The following is a 24,708-nucleotide window of genomic DNA, read 5'->3' as shown; positions in this document are numbered from 1 at the left end:
GATCAGGTCTGAATCAGACCCATACATTGCACAACATTATGATCCTTGCCTTGTCTCAGACCCACTTACACCCTAAAATAGCCTTGGCATAGGCAGCAACATGTCACAACAACAATAAACCAATTAGTCAACTTTTTATGGGACTTCCATGAAGTTAGATGCCTTTACTATAAAACCACTTAGTGCATTAGTATTGATCTGAAGAAAAAAAAAACACAATGTATAGACAGATACATTTAGAAATGAACACTAAAAAATATATTTGTATATTGTTATCTTAAGGTTTTGTCATTTGCCCAAACTATTAATTATATGTAAATCTTATGCAAAATCTTTTGTAAATTACATTTTAATATATATGTAGATATAGTTTGTATATAATGACATACCTGGAGGTAAATCAAGAAGTCTCTGAGTGAATTTAGTAGCTAAGTCCTTAGTCATTAACTGGCACCTCCAGGGTCAAAAACATCCCTGACCACCAAAATTCCATGTACTTCCCACCTATAGTAACCTGCCTCTGACAGCCAAAGAATAAATTCTGGATTTCCCCAGAAGGGGGCATATTTGGTAGTCTGTTGACTTCGAACTAAAGACTTGTTAATACAAAATCTGGTGGAATAAGTGCCCATAAAAAGAATATTATCTTGAAATTGTGGTGGCAAAGCAGTACATGGAACGTGAAGCAGGCCTGGACGAGGGAATGGCAGGACTAAGGGCAGTATTCAATGAGAATTTTGACGATGTGCAGCGAATCCTGTTTAGGATTCGCTGCACATTCGCCACTGCCCGCCGCGTTCCGGAGCCTCGCCGGTTCCAGTTTTCAACGAGTCAGGGTCTCACTGCCCCTGACCGGCGAATTTTAACTCCTGCGGCGATGCCGCAGGGAGCCTGAGGACGGCGGCAGGCAGGGAGATGGAAGTCTCCCTGCCGGCCCCAGAACGTTTTGGGGGGGGGGGGGGGGGGAGGTGGGCTCCCCGGGAGCCAGGCAGCACAGGCTGCCCCCCGGGATAGCCAACAGGGGACCGGCTATTCACTACACCCGATCGTGCATATGTAATGATTGGGTGCAGTGAATATATGAATATCTAATGAGCGGTTCGGCTCCCGGCCCCCTGCTGGCTGCTCTGTGTAAAAAAAAAATATATATATATATTTTTTTTTTATTAAATATATATTCATGTGCTTACAGCACATGAATAAAAATAGCATGCCCCTCCTCAGAATAAAATTCATGATTTTTTGACACCAAATGTAAAAAACAAAACACTTTATTTTAAAAGTTCACATTCCACTTCCCCATAAAAAAGATAGCGATTGCTACTCGGTGAATCATGGCGATAAAAACCTTGAAATGTATTCGCCATCTGGTCATTGAATAGGGTGATTTACCGTTTTAGTCAAAAAAATCGCCTTACAGCACGAAAATAGCACAAAATCGCCATAAAACATGACAAATCAGCCTCATTGAGGCCCTTATTCTGGTTAGTGCGGTAATATCCGCGTGCGTTCGTGCCGCCGATGTTTTGTGTCTGCGCATGTGCAGAGGCGTCTCTGCGCATGTGTGAGCGGGACGCACGGCCACATTCCGCATGAAATGTGTACACTACGAACAGGGGGTGGAGAGGGGTGTGAAGGGCTGTTTGGGCTCATTACCATATGTTTACACCCCGCGTTTCATGGGCGTTCCCATGCAAACGCTGGGCGTACGTATGGTAATGCGGCCGTGACGCACGTGTAGGGGGCGGACATATGACATTGCCGGATGTCAGCTGCCCGCCCAGATACCTGCTTTTGCACGGAGAAATGCCCGTGTGGTCTGAGGTTGCGGGAGCTGCCTGGCCACTCGGTCCTGCATTCGATGGTCTGCGACCATCGAATGATGGAGGAGGTTCCCTGAGATGGAGGAGGTGTATTCATGAGAAATACACGTGCGGTCCGTTCGGACAGCTTCTTACTGCGTACGGACGGAGTTGGCGATCCGTATGGAAGGCGGGGTTTAGGACGCACGGTGCTGGCCGCATATTCGGATCCGGCCGCACAGATCAGAATAAGGGCCTGAATACTGCCCTAAGTCTTTTTGCCATAGGAAAGCAAAAAAGGCCCTAGAAACTTTTTGGGACATCCAATTTTGACAATCTTATACCCCTTTCAGACAGAAAAATCCCAAAAACCCAGGTATTTCCCGGATACAAAAACCCGGGTAGAACACAGGAGCAAAAACCCGGGTATTTCCCGTGTCGACCCCTTTCACACAGAAGCCGGATTTTTCCTGCAAAACTCTGTGTGTCATAAGAAAAGGACAGTTTTAAAGGCACACAGAGATGAAATCATGAAAAGTGGGAGGTGTCTGCTCACTGCATTGCATTAATCATTAAATATTGCATTAAACGGATCTCCTCATCTTTCCAATGTGCCATGGCCATTTAGTGCTGCGCTGCACGCCCCTGCCACGCCCGCTCAGCCAATCAGGGAAGCTGTAAAGATCAGCCAATCACGCAGCGCCATGCTGCACAGCCAATCAGCATGATTTTTCAATAGTCGGGAGAAAAACACAGGTCGGACCCTTTCACACAGCCGCAAACACGTGTCTTACACGGGAAAAACCCAGGTAAATACCTGGGTCGAACTCCCGGAACTTTAGACCCGTGTTGACCCTTTCAGACAGAAGAAAAACCCGGGTCGACACGGCAAGAGCAGGGAAATTCCCGGGTCTTTTTTTCTGTCTGAAAGGGGTATAATAGGGATCATCTGGATACAATACAGTGCAGAACAGCTGCTCTCCCCACTTGGGACAGCGGAAGAGATCTCCACACTTCAAGCACCTTTAAAATATCTGTGATAATAGGTATTTTAAACGATATAACTGTGCAATTTGCCCAGGAACATGATCGCCTATGTACTCAATAGAACGTGTTGTAAGTTTAAATGTATGAGACATTTGTGGGGATAATTTACTTATGTGTGGGCCACTGCCAGCGGTTTGCTTACATTTACCACCGAATGACGGCCAAATATAAAGCCTGTCTGATCAGCGGAGATAACTGTAGGCAAATGAATTTCAATCTGTTGGACAATATTTTTGACAGACGTTTACCATCAGTGTTGATTAGAGAAATAGGGTGGTAGGAACCAGAGTTCTCCAAATCTTTGCTTGGCTTCGGAAGTACTTTTACCACCGCTGAATTAAAGTACAAAGGTAACTGCGTACCCATAAGCAGAGCATTAAACACCTCTACGAGAGTTCTGATGAGGGAGACTTTATCCTCAGTAATTCCACAGAGCCGCCAGACTCATCCCCCACCCAGCCTGCAGCTCTCTGATCAGAAGGCCCTACAACGTACACTGATTTAGTAAGGGCCATTCAAGACACTATGGGGGAAATTTACCAATATGAAAAACCTAGTTTTTCGTATTGGTATTTTCCCTACGACTGCATACGACTGTTTAAGTCGTATGCAAAGTCGTGTTCCGGAGGGGGATTTACAAAGCAGTCATATACGACTGCTTTGTAACCCACCGATGTCGTAGGAATTCGTATTAGCGGCCGTATATACGGCCGCTAATACGAATTATTTCTAGCAGTCTGCACGGATCAGTCAGATCCGTGCAGGCTGCAATGTGTAAAAAAAAATAGAAAAATAAATAAATAAAAAAAAAAACGGCGTGGGGTCCCCCCCACAGCCGAAACCAGCACCAGGCTGACAGAGCCTGGAGCCGGTAATTAGAAATCAGGGAACCCGACAAATAGGGGTTCCCCGATTTTTAACAACCAGCCCCAGGCTCCTGCTCTGGGGCTGGTTCCCAAAATACGGGGGACAAAATGACTAGGGGTCCCCCGTATTTTAAGAACCAGCCCCAGGCAAAACCAGCCAGCAGGCTAATGCCACAGCCGGGGGGAGACTTTTTATGCAAGTCCCCCCGGCCAAAGCATTAACACTACCGACCAGTCAGCCTGGCCAGGGGCCCTGGGGGAGTGGGGACCCCCCCAATAAAGGGGTCCCCCCCCTCCAGGACTTACCTGACCAGGCTGAAGCCTGGTGCTGTCCTCGATGCCCCTGGGCGGTGGGCATCGAGCTGATGGTATGGTGTAAAAAATAGAATAAAAACCATTGTCTTTTACTGGTGAACTATGAGTCCCAGCAAGCCTCCCCCGCAAGCTGGGACTTGGAGAACCACAAGTCCCAGCCTGCGGGGCATTAAAGGGCCCGCTGGGTCTTGTAGTGCCACAGTAAAAGAAAGAGTTAAATAAACACACTGACACACGTGAAAAATAAAAGTTGGTACTTGTTTCCTATCTGGGCGCCCGTCGCGGGCATCGCGGGTACATTTATGCCTGCCCGCGACGCGACCGACGCGATGCCCGCGATTTTCCCATTGAAAACCATGTTAAACCTGAAAAATCGCGTCGGTCGCGTCGCGGCCGGCCATAAACGTACCCGCGATGCCCGCGACGCGATGCTCACGATTTCCCATAGGGAACAATGTTAAAAGTCGCGATGGACCCGATTTTAGTGTTAAATGGCTCAATCAACCCGATTTTGCCATAGGAATCAATGTTAAATGGGCCACAGAGCCCATTAACCCTTAAATGTCCCCCCCAATTTTTGACGCCACCCCACGATCGACGCCAACCCGAAGCGTGGCGAGCGCAGCGAGCCCGCGAGGGGCGGCGGTACGCGTCCTCCGACCTTTTCATGCCCTACTATCCACGTCGGCGTGGTGTGAGAATATAATAGTGTGGCGAGCGCAGCGAGCCACCGAGCCCGAAGCGTGGCGAGCGCAGCGAGCCCCGCGAGGGGACGCGGATACCTTCACAGTTATGCGCGTCCCCTCGCGGGCTTCACAGGTGTCCGTGGCGACCCGGACACCTGTGAAGCCCGCGAGGGGACGCGTCTACCTGTGAAGGTATCCGCGTCCCCTCGCGGGGCTCGCTGCGCTCGCCACGCTTCGGGCTCGGTGGCTCGCTGCGCTCGCCACACTATTATATTCCCACACCACGCCGACGTGGATAGTAGGGCATGAAAAGGTCGGAGGACGCGTACCGCCGCCCCTCGCGGGCTCGCTGCGCTCGCCACGCTTCGGGTTGGCGTGGATCGTGGGGTGGCGTTAAAAATTGTTGGGGACATTTAAGGGTTAATTGGGCCTAATTCAGGGTTAATATGGCGAAATCGGGTCAATTGAGCCATTTAACAGTGAAATCGCGGTCAATCAGCCTTTTTAACATTGTTCCCTATGGGAAAATCGCGGTGATCGCGGTCATCGCGGGCATCGCGACCAACCAATTTTACCCGCGATGCCCGCGATGACCGCGATCACCGCGATTTTTACCCCCGATGACCGCGATTTTGATCGTGGGCGCCCAGATAGGAAACAAGTACCTAAAAGTTTAATACATACATAACACATACATACTGATACTTACCTTTCTTGATCCCGTAGGTAGCCCTGGTCCTGATGTCCTGTGTCGTCCATGTCGGCTGTCTGCGTCGTCCTCCAGGTCCATGTCGACGGTCCGTGTCGTCCTCCAGGTCCATGGCGGGGTCCGGGTCCGAAGAAATCCATGTTGGAGCTGTGGAAGGAAATCCTACTCACCTGTTCCTGCGCTGAAGAAGTCTTCTCTTGATCCGACGTAGTCCAGGTAATCTTCATGCTGTCGCCGGTCCCCGCTGTCTGCGCTGTCTCTGCATCGCGCTGAGGAGAGATGCTGAAGTTTCATATTCGGCGCCTCTCCTCAGACTGAATTCTATTGGCCGCCTAGCGGGCCAATCAGGAGCCGACTTTCTCGGCTCCTGATTGGCCCGCTAGGCGGCCAATAGAATTCAGTCTGAGGAGAGGCGCCGAATATGAAACTTCAGCATCTCTCCTCAGCGCGATGCAGAGACAGCGCAGACAGCGGGGACCGGCGACAGCATGAAGATTACCTGGACTACGTCGGATCAAGAGAAGACTTCTTCAGCGCAGGAACAGGTGAGTAGGATTTCCTTCCACAGCTCCAACATGGATTTCTTCGGACCCGGACCCCGCCATGGACCTGGAGGACGACACGGACCGTCGACATGGACCTGGAGGACGACGCAGACAGCCGACATGGACGACACAGGACATCAGGACCAGGGCTACCTACGGGATCAAGAAAGGTAAGTATCAGTATGTATGTGTTATGTATGTATTAAACTTTTATTTTTCACGTGTGTCAGTGTGTTTATTTAACTCTTTCTTTTACTGTGGCACTACAAGACCCAGCGGGCCCTTTAATGCCCCGCAGGCTGGGACTTGTGGTTCTCCAAGTCCCAGCTTGCGGGGGAGGCTTGCTGGGACTCATAGTTCACCAGTAAAAGACAATGGTTTTTATTCTATTTTTTACACCATACCATCAGCTCGATGCCCACCGCCCAGGGGCATCGAGGACAGCACCAGGCTTCAGCCTGGTCAGGTAAGTCCTGGAGGGGGGGGACCCCTTTATTGGGGGGGTCCCCACTCCCCCAGGGCCCCTGGCCAGGCTGACTGGTCGGTAGTGTTAATGCTTTGGCCGGGGGGACTTGCATAAAAAGTCTCCCCCCGGCTGTGGCATTAGCCTGCTGGCTGGTTTTGCCTGGGGCTGGTTCTTAAAATACGGGGGACCCCTAGTCATTTTGTCCCCCGTATTTTGGGAACCAGCCCCAGAACAGGAGCCTGGGGCTGGTTGTTAAAAATCGGGGAACCCCTATTTGTCGGGTTCCCTGATTTTTAATTACCGGCTCCAGGCTCTGTCAGCCTGGTGCTGGTTTCGGCTGTGGGGGGGACCCCACGCCGTTTTTTTTTTTATTTATTTAATTTTTCTATTTTTTAACACTGTAGCCTGCACGGATCTGACTGATCCGTGCAGGCTAAAACGCAAATACGACATGAAAATGGTGTTCTATTTTCCTGTCGTATTTGCGTGGGTGTTTTACACCACTAAGCAGCCGTATTATCAGTACGGCTGCTTAGTAAATCAGAAACCACCATTCTTTTGAATGGTGATTTCTGTCGTATTCTATCGATGGTGTAGACATTCGTATTTGTAAATACAAATACGAATGTTCCATCTTTAGGACTACGAATTTTTGTATTTTTGGGATTGTAAATCCCGAAAATACAAATTCGTAAAAAAAAGGTGTATTTCTCCCTACGAATACACCTTTTTTCTACGAATCCATTTTGGTAAATGTCCCCCTATGTGATACATTTAGTAATATGGGAGTTCTATTGATGAGATGCTGCCCATAGCAAATCATCAGATTCTATCTATCATCATCTAGAAGTTGATTCTGACGGGATTCTATAGGCAACATCTCATCTTCAGTAGAACTCCCATCTTAGTAAATTTACCCCTATAGTTTCGATTCTAGACTCTCATGCTGCCAAATTAACACAGACAGTACAGGACATAAAATCACTAAAAAGAAACAGCTATCTAAAAAAGTGCATAATAATGAGCAACTCCTAGGAGAAGTATTCCAAGATGTTGCAGATTTAAAGTCACAAATCATAATCAAGTTGCTGATTTAAAGTCACTATCAAATCATAAACAAGCTAGACGACCTTGAGAGATGATGGAGAAAGAACAGCTTATTGGTCCACCAGAATCCCTTAAAAGGGCCAGCCCTCATTACCTTCCTGCAAACTCACTATGTGTCACCCCCTTCTCAAATACCTAGGAATAAGATCCCATTAAAGTTAGTTCTTATAGGCAGTTAATTTTGGAAAGATTCAGACATCTATTGAAATGTATTGTAGTGATCAAAAGCATCACCTCCCCCAAGCTCTCATATATACTTTAAATGCTACCTCTCGAATTGTCTAAACAAGATACAATATTCTCTAAGCTTGCATGTGCTGGAAAAACTTTTGCTAGACTTCAATTACCAAAGCAGAAGGCGGCTTTGGTATGCCTGATATAACCTCTTTCTCACATGCAGCTCTCTTCAGGTACAGAACAGACTAGTTTAACCACAGATCCACATACACGAATACTGAGCTAGAAGAAAATCGATTGTGTGACTTGGGTAATTCATCAATATTTAAAAAAAAAAAACACAGTAAATTCACAATTTAAGACTCATTGAATGGATTACCAAAGGTATATTAGCCAAACGCAACCTCTTTGATTGGCGGTGCACAATACTGTATGTTCTTTATCTTCTTGGCAGACAACTATCACCTACCCTATTGGTAGTTTTATATGTATCTACAGTGCCACCATTTTGCATAATCTCAGCCATTGGCAATGTCTAGTTCTGACAACCCAGATACCATCTTCTCTCTACTCCTGTATCTACCAATAATATTTTAGGCTACCATATAAAAAACACTTTCTCCTCTCTTTTATATAAAAAAGAAGTCCTTACAGTCTGTAAGTTTGAAATGGACACTCCCCCCTCTCCATGTTAAATACTACATCTTACACAATGAAATATCTGCAGTCTGCTTCCATACAAGAAACTTATCTCAAATTAATCTGCAGGATGTATGTTTCCCCTATATAATGTAAATATTTTGTTCCAGATGAATTAGGGGAATTGCCCCAAATGCAGGATGAGAGAGGCAACCCTCTTTTCCTCAACTTTTGGGACTGTGAAAACATTAGGACATTTTGGGACAAATTAATTAATTATTTAAACATTCTCTTATTTCTCAGACCACAATTTTTATTTCACCCCATCAATGATACAGAACTATTGATTATTTTCATTCTTTTTTTCTCTAATGTGCAGGGACACGGATCCAAGTTCCACCATGCTGACACCCACGTAGCCCTGCAGCGAATTAAATGGTTAATAAAACACTTATGCAGGAGTGACCATTGGTGGCTGAAATCACAGATGTTTACAACCAAATGGTTTTAAAGAATTTAGGTTATCCAGCAATGGTACCATTGATGAATAACACACCAGTGGCCATCAGGGAGATATAGAGGGTGTCAAATTGAGAGAAGTGGTGCCAGAGTCAAAAAGGGAGGAGGAGTAAGAGAGAGGGAATGGAGTAAGCTGAAGAGAAAAAGTGCCAAGGAGGAAGGGAGAGAGAGGAAAAGAGGGCAGCAAGAGAAAGAAGAGTGTCACAGACAGAAAGAGGTTGAGAGAGGGTGTCAAACATGAGAAGAGAGATAAGGGTATTATGCTGTATGTAGCAGTGTTCTAGGGAGAAGAAGGCAGAAAGCCAAAATGTGTTGGAGGAGGTTCATATCACTGCAGTAAGCATCCGAAGAAAGTTACGGGCAACAAAGAAATATGCTGGAAAGAACAGCCGGAGGAAGATCAACGCGACCAACGGACCGGCACTGGTAAGTACGGGAGCAGGGGAAGCAGGGAGCAGCACCCAGGGACCTGTAAGGAGGCAAGCAGTCACCGCGATGGGCACACCAAAACCCAAAGCTGTGAGCTGTGACACCTCTCACAGATGGGGAGCAGTGCACGGTAGTACTAAAGCCCGGGCAGCCGTGCACTAAACGTAGCTGCCAGTGGCAGCAGGAATCCAGACGCAGCCCATAAGTCCGGGACCCAGGGAACCACAACCCTAACCCAGAAAACTAATCCCACTGAGCACCAATGTTTTCAAAGAGATACCTCAGTTGGAATTAATAGACAATTTAAACTTTACCAAAGGATTACAAATAGCGGGATGCCGCTTACTACAGGAAATAGACTATTAAGACACTCGTTGAATGACAACACAGCTTGACAGCAATATATATCTTGCAAATTGACATTTGACAGTAAAATTATGAGAAATAAAGTCTCATATAATGTTTTCATTATGTTAACAAGAACATTATTTAACCAATGCAAATAAATAAGGTGACAGGAATACAAAGTGTGTCATGTATGTCTCTTCAGAACTGACAAAGTATTATTACTTTCATTGAATCTGTTAAGTCTCCGGGTCACCTCACCTCAAATTGACAAGAAAGGTCCTATTCCCATCAGCTGTTCAGTTCAATCAGAGGATCCCCCAGTAGAGTTCTCGTCAAGTACCACTGGGTGTATCTAAATGAGTTATGAAGCTTACTTCTCATTTCCAGCGGTAACAATGTTATGTAGCTCTCCCATGTTTCGAAGAATTTCTTAGTGCGAGTATCTTTGTTCAAGACATTCAATCCAGTCCATGTTAAAAACATGAAATAACTTGGTTCTAAATAGCTGCAAGGTAGGGGGGTAGCCTCGATCCATGTCTGCAAAATGGCTTTGCGCGCCACCACACTGACTATTAACAAGAGTAGTCAGCCTCCTCTACTTACTCTCTGGTCTTCGGGCAATATGCAGAATATGGCCCATTGGGGCAGATGTATCATAGCAGCGCTTATCGCGCCGCTATGATACTTCCTGCTTCGCCTCAATAGCGAGGCGAAGCAGGAAGGGACATCGACAAGATGTATTAACATCTTGTCTGCCGAAGCGGGGGAGCGTTAACTCCCCCCTTCGGCGATGTCCCTTTCTGGAGATAGCGCATCAGTTAATACTGATGCGCTATCTCCTGTCCCCCGGCCGGCCGCAATGGGCATGCGTGGGATCTCGCTGTTCACGCGAGATCCCCAGCGCAGCCCAGACCTTACAGCAGGGACAGCGCTGTCCCTGCTGTTTAGATAGGGCTTCGCCAGCCTGATGCTGGCGAAGCCAAACCCGGCTTCGTGCGGAACGGTCAGCGATGCTGACCGTTCATACATTCGGCCTGCTATCATTTTGATAGCAGCACGATATGGACAGGGGCGCCCCTGTCCATTACCGCATCCCGGCTGCTTCATACATGGGGGAGAAGCGGTATCAGTGCACATAACGTGCGCTGATACCGTTCTCCCCCATATCGACACATCATACATCTGCCCCATTGATCGGTAAAGGGCACATAATTCACTAAGTGATCTAGGGTAAATTTTCTGACCCGGAACCAGGATGATTTAAGCATAAGGCAGCTCCAGAAGTAATGGTATAGGTTTGCCTCACTAGCGTGGCATCTCGGGCAGGCAGCCGAAGGAGTCATTCCCACGAGGAACTGCCTGCGAGGGGAGAAGTACGCTTTGTGGAAAATGTTCAAGAACATTTTTTGGTACTGAATTGCGGGAAGTAGTCTTCTAGATTGTAACAAAGCCTTGGACAGCCGATCACAAGTCAACGAAGGCATCGCCAGAGTCCAAGCCTTCATCCCCGTGCTAATAGTATCATGATCTAAGATTCGTCTGAGAAAATTATAATGTATTGATATAGCCTTTCTTTCTGAAACCCCAGACTTAAGCATCGTATCCAGGGTATTTGTCCAGTCAGTCTCTGAGAAATGGTGAACCACCTCATTTGCGTAGTGTTTAGCCTGCATATGTTGGGAAAACCTCAGAGGCCTTGTCATAAGACAATTTTTTTTTTGTGTTCGCATCTATCAGAGACCTGACCGTAGACAAACCCTCGCGTGCTAGACCTTTGAAGGGTTGGCCTGCCAAACCACCCTGAAATTCCGGATTTCCTAAAAAGGGTAGGAATAGAGATTTGTGGGCATTTAGATTGAGCCTATGTCGAAGAATGTGCCATACCCTTCATATTGACCCTAATAAGGGATTCAGTTGAGTTTGGTCGTCTACCTCTCCATCATGTAAGTGTAGGAAGCCCACCAGACTACAATTCTCCAGGAATGCCCCTTCCACCTGTGGGTTGGTAAAAGTGTCACAATCATGAAGCCAGTCTCTGATGAAACGGTCTATTGAAGCATGATTATAGTGCAGAATATTGTGGAAGTTTATACCTCCATTAAACATGGGTTGTTGTAATTTGTGTAACCCAATGCGGGGGCGTTTCGAGCCCCAAATAAATTTCCTAAAATAAGAATCTTGTGTTCGTAGATCTTTCTGTGTTAGTAATAATGGCAAGGCCTGCAGTAAATATAACAATCTAGGGAAGGTTACCATTTTAATAAGGTTGGCCCTACCAATATATGAAAGTTTTAAGTGTTTCCATCCTTCCAACTCTCTAGCAGTGGCCTGTATTGCTTCTGATATGTTCAGTTTGTAAAGAGCTGAGCCATTTTTTGGAAGGCGTATGCCTAAATAGTCAATAGAAGCTATTTCCCATTTTATTGAGAAATTCCCGCCCCAGGATGGTGTGCGGATTCGAGGGTGGAGACACAGGCCCACAGACTTGGACACATTTACACATTTTTTTGTATTTTTAACTTTTTTTTTCTTGAAAAAGTGCTTCATGCACGAAACGCTTCGCCCCCCGCTGCCCACCGTGAAGGACCTGCCATCCCGTGCAAAGAGCCCATTTCTCCAAGCCGCAGAACACGTCTTGCAAGTAACGTCACCTATCAGCTGGTGCCGGCAGAATGGAGGAGAGGTTGAAGCGGCTTTATAACACACTCTGCCGCAAGCACCTCCCGTCGAACCCCGGCGTCTCCCATCAAAGGTAGGGTAAGTGCAGGTCACGGACAATTTAACCAATCTATTAAGAGTGTAAACATTATTTTAACCACACAATATTTCTTTCCCGTAAAGTCACTATCAAATCATAAACAAGCTAGACGACCTTGAGAGCTGATGGAGAAAGAACAGCTTATTGGTCCACCAGAATCCCTTAAAAGGGCCAGCCCTCATTACCTTCCTGCAAACTCACTATGTGTCACCCCCTTCTCAAATACCTAGGAATAAGATCCCATTAAAGTTAGTTCTTATAGGCAGTTAATTTTGGAAAGATTCAGACATCTATTGAAATGTATTGTAGTGATCAAAAGCATCACCTCCCCCAAGCTCTCATATATACTTTAAATGCTACCTCTCGAATTGTCTAAACAAGATACAATATTCTCTAATGCCCCTTTCCCACTGCAGCCTTAAAACGGTATTTTGCCTATTTTTGAGGGCAAAATACCGTTTAAGGCTGCAGTGGGAAAGCGCCAGAGTTGAAATACCGTTTAAAGTTAAACGGTATTTCAACCCGTTTTCAGAGCAGGGTTTTGCACGGTAATCTACCGTTTAAGATGCAATGGGAATGCATCTTTAAACGGTAGAGATGATTGCTGATTTTTTTCAGCAATCATCTCCGTGTGTGTACGCTGCCGGGCTGAAAGATTAACCACTTTCAGCCCGGCGGTACGCCCCGCTGCAGCCCCCCCCCCTCCCCTCCCCTCTCCTGTCATACTCACTTGTCCACGGCGCGCTGCCCCGCTGTGTATAATCCCGACGCTGGCCGGCTCCGCCCACATGCCCCGCCTCCCACCGGCGCGCTGCCCCGCTGTGTATAATCCCGACGCTGGCCGGCTCCGCCCACATGCCCCGCCTCCCACCGTCCTGCTCCACACGGAGCAGCACTGGCCACCAATGTTTGATGTTGTAAGCCAGTAATATATAGATTGCTGGCACATGCCAGCAATCTATATATTTCTGGATCCACTGGGCACCAATGAAAATCGTAAGCCAGTAATATATAGATTGCTGGCACATGCCAGCAATCTATATATTTCTGGAACCACTGGGCACCAATGAGAATCATAAGCCAGTAATATATAGATTGCTGGCACATGCCAGCAATCTATATATTTCTGGATCCACTGGGCACCAATGAGAATCGTAAGCCAGTAATATATAGATTGCTGGCACATGCCAGCAATCTATATATTTCTGGAACCACTGGGCACCAATGAGAATCATAAGCCAGTAATATATAGATTGCTGGCACATGCCAGCAATCTATTTATTACAGGCACCACTGGGCACCAATGATGCTATGGGAATGCATCCTTACTGTTAACAGGAAACAATTTCACTGATTGGTTGTTGCCTGTGTAGTGTCATTTGTGCTGTAAAAACGTTTTGAAGAGCTAAAACGTTTTACCTGCAATGGGAATGGTACTTAAATGGCATTTGAAACTGTAATCTGCTGCAGTGGGAATGCTAAATACCATTTAAGATTACCTGTAAACTTAAACGGGTCTGCAGTGGGAAAGCAGCATTGGCTTGCATGTGCTGGAAAAACTTTTGCTAGACTTCAATTACCAAAGCAGAAGGCGGCTTTGGTATGCCTGATATAACCTCTTTCTCACATGCAGCTCTCTTCAGGTACAGAACAGACTAGTTTAACCACAGATCCACATACACGAATACTGAGCTAGAAGAAAATCGATTGTGTGACTTGGGTAATTCATCAATATTTAAAAAAAAAAAACACAGTAAATTCACAATTTAAGACTCATTGAATGGATTACCAAAGGTATATTAGCCAAACGCAACCTCTTTGATTGGCGGTGCACAATACTGTATGTTCTTTATCTTCTTGGCAGACAACTATCACCTACCCTATTGGTAGTTTTATATGTATCTACAGTGCCACCATTTTGCATAATCTCAGCCATTGGCAATGTCTAGTTCTGACAACCCAGATACCATCTTCTCTCTACTCCTGTATCTACCAATAATATTTTAGGCTACCATATAAAAAACACTTTCTCCTCTCTTTTATATAAAAAAGAAGTCCTTACAGTCTGTAAGTTTGAAATGGACACTCCCCCCTCTCCATGTTAAATACTACATCTTACACAATGAAATATCTGCAGTCTGCTTCCATACAAGAAACTTATCTCAAATTAATCTGCAGGATGTATGTTTCCCCTATATAATGTAAATATTTTGTTCCAGATGAATTAGGGGAATTGCCCCAAATGCAGGATGAGAGAGGCAACCCTCTTTTCCTCAACTTTTGGGACTGTGAAAACATTAGGACATTTTGGGACAAATTAATTAATTATTTAAACATTCTCTTATTTCTCAGACCACAATTTTTATTTCACCCCATCAATGATACAGAACTATTGATTATTTTCATTCTTTTTTTCTCTAATGTGCAGGGACACGGATCCAAGTTCCACCATGCTGACACCCACGTAGCCCTGCAGCGAATTAAATGGTTAATAAAACACTTATGCAGGAGTGACCATTGGTGGCTGAAATCACAGATGTTTACAACCAAATGGTTTTAAAGAATTTAGGTTATCCAGCAATGGTACCATTGATGAATAACACACCAGTGGCCATCAGGGAGATATAGAGGGTGTCAAATTGAGAGAAGTGGTGCCAGAGTCAAAAAGGGAGGAGGAGTAAGAGAGAGGGAATGGAGTAAGCTGAAGAGAAAAAGTGCCAAGGAGGAAGGGAGAGAGAGGAAAAGAGGGCAGCAAGAGAAAGAAGAGTGTCACAGACAGAAAGAGGTTGAGAGAGGGTGTCAAACATGAGAAGAGAGATAAGGGTATTATGCTGTATGTAGCAGTGTTCTAGGGAGAAGAAGGCAGAAAGCCAAAATGTGTTGGAGGAGGTTCATATCACTGCAGTAAGCATCCGAAGAAAGTTACGGGCAACAAAGAAATATGCTGGAAAGAACAGCCGGAGGAAGATCAACGCGACCAACGGACCGGCACTGGTAAGTACGGGAGCAGGGGAAGCAGGGAGCAGCACCCAGGGACCTGTAAGGAGGCAAGCAGTCACCGCGATGGGCACACCAAAACCCAAAGCTGTGAGCTGTGACACCTCTCACAGATGGGGAGCAGTGCACGGTAGTACTAAAGCCCGGGCAGCCGTGCACTAAACGTAGCTGCCAGTGGCAGCAGGAATCCAGACGCAGCCCATAAGTCCGGGACCCAGGGAACCACAACCCTAACCCAGAAAACTAATCCCACTGAGCACCAATGTTTTCAAAGAGATACCTCAGTTGGAATTAATAGACAATTTAAACTTTACCAAAGGATTACAAATAGCGGGATGCCGCTTACTACAGGAAATAGACTATTAAGACACTCGTTGAATGACAACACAGCTTGACAGCAATATATATCTTGCAAATTGACATTTGACAGTAAAATTATGAGAAATAAAGTCTCATATAATGTTTTCATTATGTTAACAAGAACATTATTTAACCAATGCAAATAAATAAGGTGACAGGAATACAAAGTGTGTCATGTATGTCTCTTCAGAACTGACAAAGTATTATTACTTTCATTGAATCTGTTAAGTCTCCGGGTCACCTCACCTCAAATTGACAAGAAAGGTCCTATTCCCATCAGCTGTTCAGTTCAATCAGAGGATCCCCCAGTAGAGTTCTCGTCAAGTACCACTGGGTGTATCTAAATGAGTTATGAAGCTTACTTCTCATTTCCAGCGGTAACAATGTTATGTAGCTCTCCCATGTTTCGAAGAATTTCTTAGTGCGAGTATCTTTGTTCAAGACATTCAATCCAGTCCATGTTAAAAACATGAAATAACTTGGTTCTAAATAGCTGCAAGGTAGGGGGGTAGCCTCGATCCATGTCTGCAAAATGGCTTTGCGCGCCACCACACTGACTATTAACAAGAGTAGTCAGCCTCCTCTACTTACTCTCTGGTCTTCGGGCAATATGCAGAATATGGCCCATTGGGGCAGATGTATCATAGCAGCGCTTATCGCGCCGCTATGATACTTCCTGCTTCGCCTCAATAGCGAGGCGAAGCAGGAAGGGACATCGACAAGATGTATTAACATCTTGTCTGCCGAAGCGGGGGAGCGTTAACTCCCCCCTTCGGCGATGTCCCTTTCTGGAGATAGCGCATCAGTTAATACTGATGCGCTATCTCCTGTCCCCCGGCCGGCCGCAATGGGCATGCGTGGGATCTCGCTGTTCACGCGAGATCCCCAGCGCAGCCCAGACCTTACAGCAGGGACAGCGCTGTCCCTGCTGTTTAGATAGGGCTTCGCCAGCCTGATGCTGGCGAAGCCAAACCCGGCTTCGTGCGGAACGGTCAGCGATGCTGACCGTTCATACATTCGGCCTGCTATCATTTTGATAGCAGCACGATATGGACAGGGGCGCCCCTGTCCATTACCGCATCCCGGCTGCTTCATACATGGGGGAGAAGCGGTATCAGTGCACATAACGTGCGCTGATACCGTTCTCCCCCATATCGGCACATCATACATCTGCCCCATTGATCGGTAAAGGGCACATAATTCACTAAGTGATCTAGGGTAAATTTTCTGACCCGGAACCAGGATGATTTAAGCATAAGGCAGCTCCAGAAGTAATGGTATAGGTTTGCCTCACTAGCGTGGCATCTCGGGCAGGCAGCCGAAGGAGTCATTCCCACGAGGAACTGCCTGCGAGGGGAGAAGTACGCTTTGTGGAAAATGTTCAAGAACATTTTTTGGTACTGAATTGCGGGAAGTAGTCTTCTAGATTGTAACAAAGCCTTGGACAGCCGATCACAAGTCAACGAAGGCATCGCCAGAGTCCAAGCCTTCATCCCCGTGCTAATAGTATCATGATCTAAGATTCGTCTGAGAAAATTATAATGTATTGATATAGCCTTTCTTTCTGAAACCCCAGACTTAAGCATCGTATCCAGGGTATTTGTCCAGTCAGTCTCTGAGAAATGGTGAACCACCTCATTTGCGTAGTGTTTAGCCTGCATATAAGCCAGGGGGTGTCTCCCAAATGTTGGGAAAACCTCAGAGGCCTTGTCATAAGACAATTTTTTTTTTGTGTTCGCATCTATCAGAGACCTGACCGTAGACAAACCCTCGCGTGCTAGACCTTTGAAGGGTTGGCCTGCCAAACCACCCTGAAATTCCGGATTTCCTAAAAAGGGTAGGAATAGAGATTTGTGGGCATTTAGATTGAGCCTATGTCGAAGAATGTGCCATACCCTTCGTATTGACCCTAATAAGGGATTCAGTTGAGTTTGGTCGTCTACCTCTCCATCATGTAAGTGTAGGAAGCCCACCAGACTACAATTCTCCAGGAATGCCCCTTCCACCTGTGGGTTGGTAAAAGTGTCACAATCATGAAGCCAGTCTCTGATGAAACGGTCTATTGAAGCATGATTATAGTGCAGAATATTGTGGAAGTTTATACCTCCATTAAACATGGGTTGTTGTAATTTGTGTAACCCAATGCGGGGGCGTTTCGAGCCCCAAATAAATTTCCTAAAATAAGAATCTAGTGTTCGTAGATCTCTCTGTTAGTAATAATGGCAAGGCCTGCAGTAAATATAACAATCTAGGGAAGGTTACCATTTTAATAAGGTTGGCCCTACCAATATATGAAAGTTTTAAGTGTTTCCATCCTTCCAACTCTCTAGCAGTGGCCTGTATTGCTTCTGATATGTTCAGTTTGTAAAGAGCTGAGCCATTTTTTGGAAGGCGTATGCCTAAATAGTCAATAGAAGCTATTTCCCATTTTATTGAGAAATTCCCGCCCCAGGATGGTGTGCGGATTCGAGGGTGGAGACACAGGCCCACAGACTTGGACACATTTACACATTTTTTTGTATTTTTAACTTTTTTTTTCTTGAAAAAGTGCTTCATGCACGAAACGCTTCGCCCCCCGCTGCCCACCGTGAAGGACCTGCCATCCCGTGCAAAGAGCCCATTTCTCCAAGCCGCAGAACACGTCTTGCAAGTAACGTCACCTATCAGCTGGCGCCGGCAGAATGGAGGAGAGGTTGAAGCGGCTTTATAACACACTCTGCCGCAAGCACCTCCCGTCGAACCCCGGCGTCTCCCATCAAAGGTAGGGAAAGTGCAGGTCACGGACAATTTAACCAATCTATTAAGAGTGTAAACATTATTTTAACCACACAATATTTCTTTCCCGTTTTTTCTTTCCCTTTCTTCCTATTGTCATTCTACATCATTTCTTTTATTACCTAGCGCTCACCCAGTACTTCTTGGATTACTACTGTAGTTACTTTTGTTTTTCTCCTTTACCCACTGACTAGGGGATTTTTTCGCCTCTGCTTGCTCTTTTGCACATCTGATAACCTTTAGCCTCCTTCTGTCTAACAAGATACATCTATTTAGCTTCATTTTCTTGTGTCTACTTATATCCATCAATCACCGATGGTGGTGATATCGGAGCGGTGAATGGTAAATATGATGATACTGGAGTAGAGACAGGATTATATGCAACATAAAAAGCTTGAAATATGCATGCAAATATGCATGAAAAATTCTTAAAATATGCATAAGAAGTGTTAAAATATGCTACATTAAACAATAAAAAAAGTAATTTTTTAACTTATTTATTTAAAAATCATCATAAAATTAGTTGCAAATAAACCTCAAAAATAGTCCCACAGCATCTGCAGATGTCTAGCGCTATACACAGGATTTTTTTTCTTCCTGGCTGCTACAGCAGATTGCAGCGTCCAAAGCTCTTCTTGCATCAACTACACAGACCCTCATCTCCAGCGCCGATGGATCAAATGTATGCATAGCGTGTGAGGTCGGCGCAGTGGAAGGCTTCCTCCCTGCACCGCATACTCACTGTGACACGGCATTTCCTCCGTGCCGCGTGATGTCACAACCCTTCTGCCCACCTCCTCTGCTGCAGAAGTTTGCTTCTTGGTGTTAAGTCCCAGGCCAGGGGCAGGCAAAGGTTCAGGAGCTTCGTAATGGCATCCTCCCAGACTGACTTTTATCAACATGGATTGGCCGCCTAGAGCAGTGTCAGACATATTGTACATCCAAGGTTCCCCACAATGCACACATATTGCCCCAGCCTGCACACTCTACCACTACCTGGCCAGCAGCAGCAGGGCAAAGCAGTGCTGTGACTCGTGGGTGGAAAGGGGGCAGGGCCTAAAATATGCACCATCACTAGATTTTAGGTAAAATATGCAATAACCAGTGAGAATGGGATAAATATGCAAATGCATATGCAAATATGCATATGCATATTATCCTGTCTCTATACTGGAGTATTAGCAGTAGAATATTGCAGGCAGAGGAAGCATAGAATCTCGATGGTTAGACAGGAACAGATAGCACTGTAATGACTGAATAGCACTGAAGCAATATCCCAGTCTGGACACTGGAGGGAGTCAGGCTGCAGCAAGGTGGTAAGCTGCAGATGCTGTGGAAGGCAGGAGGGACTCAGAGGAAACAGGAACACTGCAAGACTAAGGACATCATTGCACTGACTGACCTCCTGAAAGAACCTCAGCATATTTATAGGCAGAGCACCCAGAGGATTGGCTGTAACGGAGTGATGTCAGAAATGGTCTAACCAGGATTGGATGAGAGCATCATGTGCGCAGATCCAATATGTCGGTGCCCGTGTTGGTGACAATGCGGGAACGCTAGCATCCATGTGGACAGGCCTGAGGCCTGTACTGGGGTAGAAAACCAGCGCTGGGGCCCTAGGTGTATAAGAGTGCTATGCTGATAGCTGAGGATCCCCTTTTTCCAGGGATACCAGAATTAAGAAAATCGGCCCTGGGGAACTGGAGATATCCAACTTCAAAGCAGCAGTCCACATCCGACCTGTTAATTGCACTTCCCAGTCATATTTCTCAGGTTCTCTCTGATTTAGAGTTTTTCTGAGAGTATGGGGGAAATTTACCAATATGAAAAACCTAGTTTTTCGTATTGGTATTTCCCCTCCGACTGCATACGACTGTTTTAGTCGTATGCAAAGTCGTGTTCCGGAGGGGAAATTACAAAGCAGTCATATACGACTGCTTTGTAACCCTCCGATGGTGTAACAATTCGTATTAGCGGCCGTATATACGGCCGCTAATACGAATTATTTCTAGCAGTCTGCACGGATCAGTCAGATCCGTGCAGGCTGCAGAGTGTAAATTTTTTTTTAAAAAATAAATAAATGGAAAAAAAAAACGGCGTGGGGTCCCCCCCACAGCCGAAACCAGCACCAGGCTGACAGAGCCTGGAGCCGGTAATTAAAAATTAGGGAACCCGACAAATAGGGGTTCCCTGATTTTTAACAACCAGCCCCAGGCTCCTGCTCGGGGGCTGGTTCCCAAAATACGGGGGACAAAATGACTAGGGGTCCCCCGTATTTTAAGAACCAGCCCCAGGCAAAACCAGCCAGCAGGGTAATGCCACAGCCGGGGGGAGACTTTTTATACAAGTCCCCCCGGCCAAAGCATTCATCCCTACCGACCAGACAGCCTGGCCAGGGGCCCTGGGGGAGTGGGGACCCCCCCAATGAAGGGGTCCCCCCAATGAAGGGGTCCCCCCCCCTCCAGGACTTACCTGACCAGGCTGAAGCCTGGTACTGTCCCCGATGCCCCTGGGCGGTGGGCATCGGGCTGATTATGGTGTAAAAAAAAAAGATTAAACTATTGTTTTTTACTGTGGCCCTACAAGTGCCAGCAAGCCTCCCCAGCAAGCTGGGACTTCGAGAACCACAAGTCCCAGCCTGCTGGGCATTAAAGGGCCCGCTGGCACTTGTAGTTCCACAGTTAAAAAAATAGTACAATAAACACACTGACACAATGAAAATAAAAGTTTAATACATACATTACACACATACTGATACTTACCTTTCTTGATCCCGTAGGTAGCCCTGGTCCTGATGTCCTGTGTCGTCCTCCAGGTCCATGTCGGCTGTCTGCGTCGTCCTCCAGGTCCATGTCGGCTGTCTGCGTCGTCCTCCAGGTCCATGGCGGTGTCCGGGTCCGAAGAAATCCATGTTGGAGCTGTGGAAGGAAATCCTACTCACCTGGGGCCTTATTTTGGTTCATTCTTTCTGACAAAATCCTTCTTAGATGGGCAAAACCATGTGCACTGCAGGGGGGCAGGTGTTACTTGTGCAGAGAGAATTAGATTTGGGTGGGGTTTTACTTCAAAGTGAGATCTATATTGCAGTGTAAAAATAAAGCAGTCAGTATTTACCCTGCACAGAAACAAAATAACTCACCCAAATCTAATTCTCTCTGCACATTTTACATCTGCCCCCCTGCAGTGCACATGGTTTTGTCCATCTAAGAAGGATTTTGTCAGAAAGAATGAACCAAAATAAGGCCCCTGGTCCTGCGCTGAAGAAGTCTTCTCCCTGTCCGACGTAATCCAGGTAATGTTAAAGCTGTCGCCGGTCCCCGCTGTCTCCGCTTCGCGCTGAGGAGAGATGCTGAGATATTTCATACTCGGCGCCTCTCCTCAGAATGAATTCTATTGGCCGCCTGGCAGCCAATCAGGAGCTGACTTTCTCGGCTCCTTATTGCGGAGACAGCGGGGACCGGCGACAGCTTTAACATTACCTGGATTACGTTGGACAGGGAGAAGACTTCTTCAGCGCAGGACCAGGTGAGTAGGATTTCCTTCCACAGCTCCAACATGGATTTCTTCGGACCCGGACACCGCCATGGACCTGGAGGATGACGCAGACAGCCGACATGGACCTGGAGGACGACACAGGACATCAGGACCAGGGCTACCTACAGGATCAAGAAAGGTAAGTATCAGTATGTGTGTAATGTATGTATTAAACTTTTATTTTCATTGTGTCAGTGTGTTTATTGTACTATTTTTTTTAACTGTGGAACGACAAGTGCCAGCGGGCCCTTTAATGCCCAGCAGGCTGGGACTTGTGGTTCTCCAAGTCCCAGCTTGCTGGGGAGGCTTGCTGGCACTTGCAGTGCCACAGTAAAAAACAATAGTTTAATCTTTTTTTTTACACCATAATCAGCCCGATGCCCACCGCCCAGGGGCATCGGGGACAGTACCAGGCTTCAGCCTGGTCAGGTAAGTCCTGGAGGGGGGGGACCCCTTCATTGGGGGGGTCCCCACTCCCCCAGGGCCCCTGGCCAGGCTGACTGGTCGGTAGGGATGAATGCTTTGGCCGGGGGGACTTGTATAAAAAGTCTCCCCCCCGGCTGTGGCATTACCCTGCTGGCTGGTTTTGCCTGGGGCTGGTTCTTAAAATACGGGGGACCCCTAGTCATTTTGTCCCCCGTATTTTGGGAGCCAGCCCCAGAGCAGGAGCCTGGGGCTGGTTGTTAAAAATCGGGGAACCCCTATTTGTCGGGTTCCCTGATTTTTAATTACCGGCTCCAGGCTCTGTCAGCCTGGTGCTGGTTTCGGCTGTGGGGGAGACCCCACGCCGTTTTTTATTTAATTTTTTTTCTATTTTTTTACACTAAAGCCTGCACGGATCTGACTGATCCGTGCAGGCTTAAAGCAAATACGACAGGGAAAGCAAGGTGTATTTTCCTGTCGTATTTGCGTGGGTGTTTTACACCACTTAGCAGCCGTATTATCCATACAGCTGCTTAGTACATCAGGAACCACCATTCTTTTGAATGGTGATTTCTGTCGTATCCTATCGATGGTGTAGGACATTCGTATTTGTAAATACAAATACGAATGTTCCATCTTTAGGAATACGAATTGTTGTATTTTTGGGATTGTAAATCCCGAAAATACAAATTCGTAAAAAAAAGGTGTATTTCTGCCTACGAATACACCTTTTTTCTACGAATCCATTTTGGTAAATGTCCCCCTATATTCCAAAAGCTGTGACTCTTCCCTTTCCCATGCCCAGAACCAGAGATATCAGCCTTCCAGCAGCCGGTCCCTGCTCCAGCTCCAAACGTCTTGTGTACAGTTTTATATTTTTTGTCAATGGATTGCTCTGGCTTCTGATCTCTGATCCCCAAATTCCCAGCACCTCCTGAAAGTTGGGACTCTAGGTTTTCATACTAATTGAAGGCTAATAAATCTATTTCCAGATAATGGCGATATCTGCAGTCAAACAAGCTGCACTTCCACCGGAAAATGACGAATATTAAGCCCACTCCATTATCCAACCCTCCCCTGCTTTGCCCAGGGGCCCACACTGTTGTTAAGACGGCCCTGGCAGTGCGCACTCAGCACCGATCAGACACTGGAGCACTGTGACATGCCTGAAGGTAACAGTCTCTGAGCAAGCTTAGAGAAACATCTAGAGATGGTAAATAAGTGTTTCTCAAACCTTGAGTTATGACAGCATAAATTGTACTGTATTTCATTGACACTTGAAATAAATCATTGATATATACCAGGGGTTCCCAATCTTTTTTGAATCAAAGCACCCTAGAGTATCAGAATTTTTTCACGGCACCCCTAGGCCAAAAAAATAATTAATTAGATTAGGTTTATATGCGATTCTTAGGATCAGTTATGTGGTAAAGGGCAGGATTTGCTTCTGTTTGTACACATTTTATTATTGTCGGCCACCAGCACTGGTTTTGCTCATAAATAACTAACCATTCATGATCTGAATTGTCCTGGACCACCAACCCAGGGCACCCCTGCATGTGTCCCGAGGCACCCCAGGGAGCCACGGCACACAGTTTGGGAACCACTGATATATACCTAAAATGTTTTTAGCTTTTTAGGGCAAGATATGGTGAATGTCGGAAAGGCCGGATGTGGCTTGAGGTTGTCCAGAGTTCCCGATGTTTCTTGATAACCCAGCTGGCTGTCCCTATCTATCTCTACTTCAAATCATGATTGGCAGTCTGGTTGCATCTGCTCGTGATTGTCCACTTCTGCTTGTGTTGCCGACTCTCACCATTATTATTATTATTACCATTTTTTTATATAGCGCACACATATTCCGCAGCACTTTACAGAGAATATTTGAACATTTACAGATGGAACTCCTCTCATTCAGCACCGGGGATCGCCAGAATGCCCCCGATGGCAATAGCCTGCGGAGAGGCGCTCCATCTGACTGGGACTCGCAAGCGTCTCACACGAACGTGTGTCCCAGTATTTCGGCGGCGGGGGAAGGAATCCCTGCCCGTCTCTGCTTCAGGGAGACAGGCAGGGTTAGGGGGGTCCATAAGAAGGGGATTTGGGAGTGTCTTCTTCCGGGGGCTGGGGGTTGGCGACATCTGTACACAGGGTTGTAGGGAGGGCGCCGTAGGGGTGCAGGGTGGCGACGGCGCCCCGTGCACCC

Source organism: Crinia signifera, chromosome 1 (genome assembly GCF_055691185.1).
Source record: "Crinia signifera chromosome 1, ASM5569118v1, whole genome shotgun sequence".
Lineage (NCBI taxonomy): Eukaryota > Metazoa > Chordata > Amphibia > Anura > Myobatrachidae > Crinia > Crinia signifera.
The sequence above is the reverse complement of the archived record's forward strand: the minus strand, read 5'-3'. Positions refer to the sequence as shown.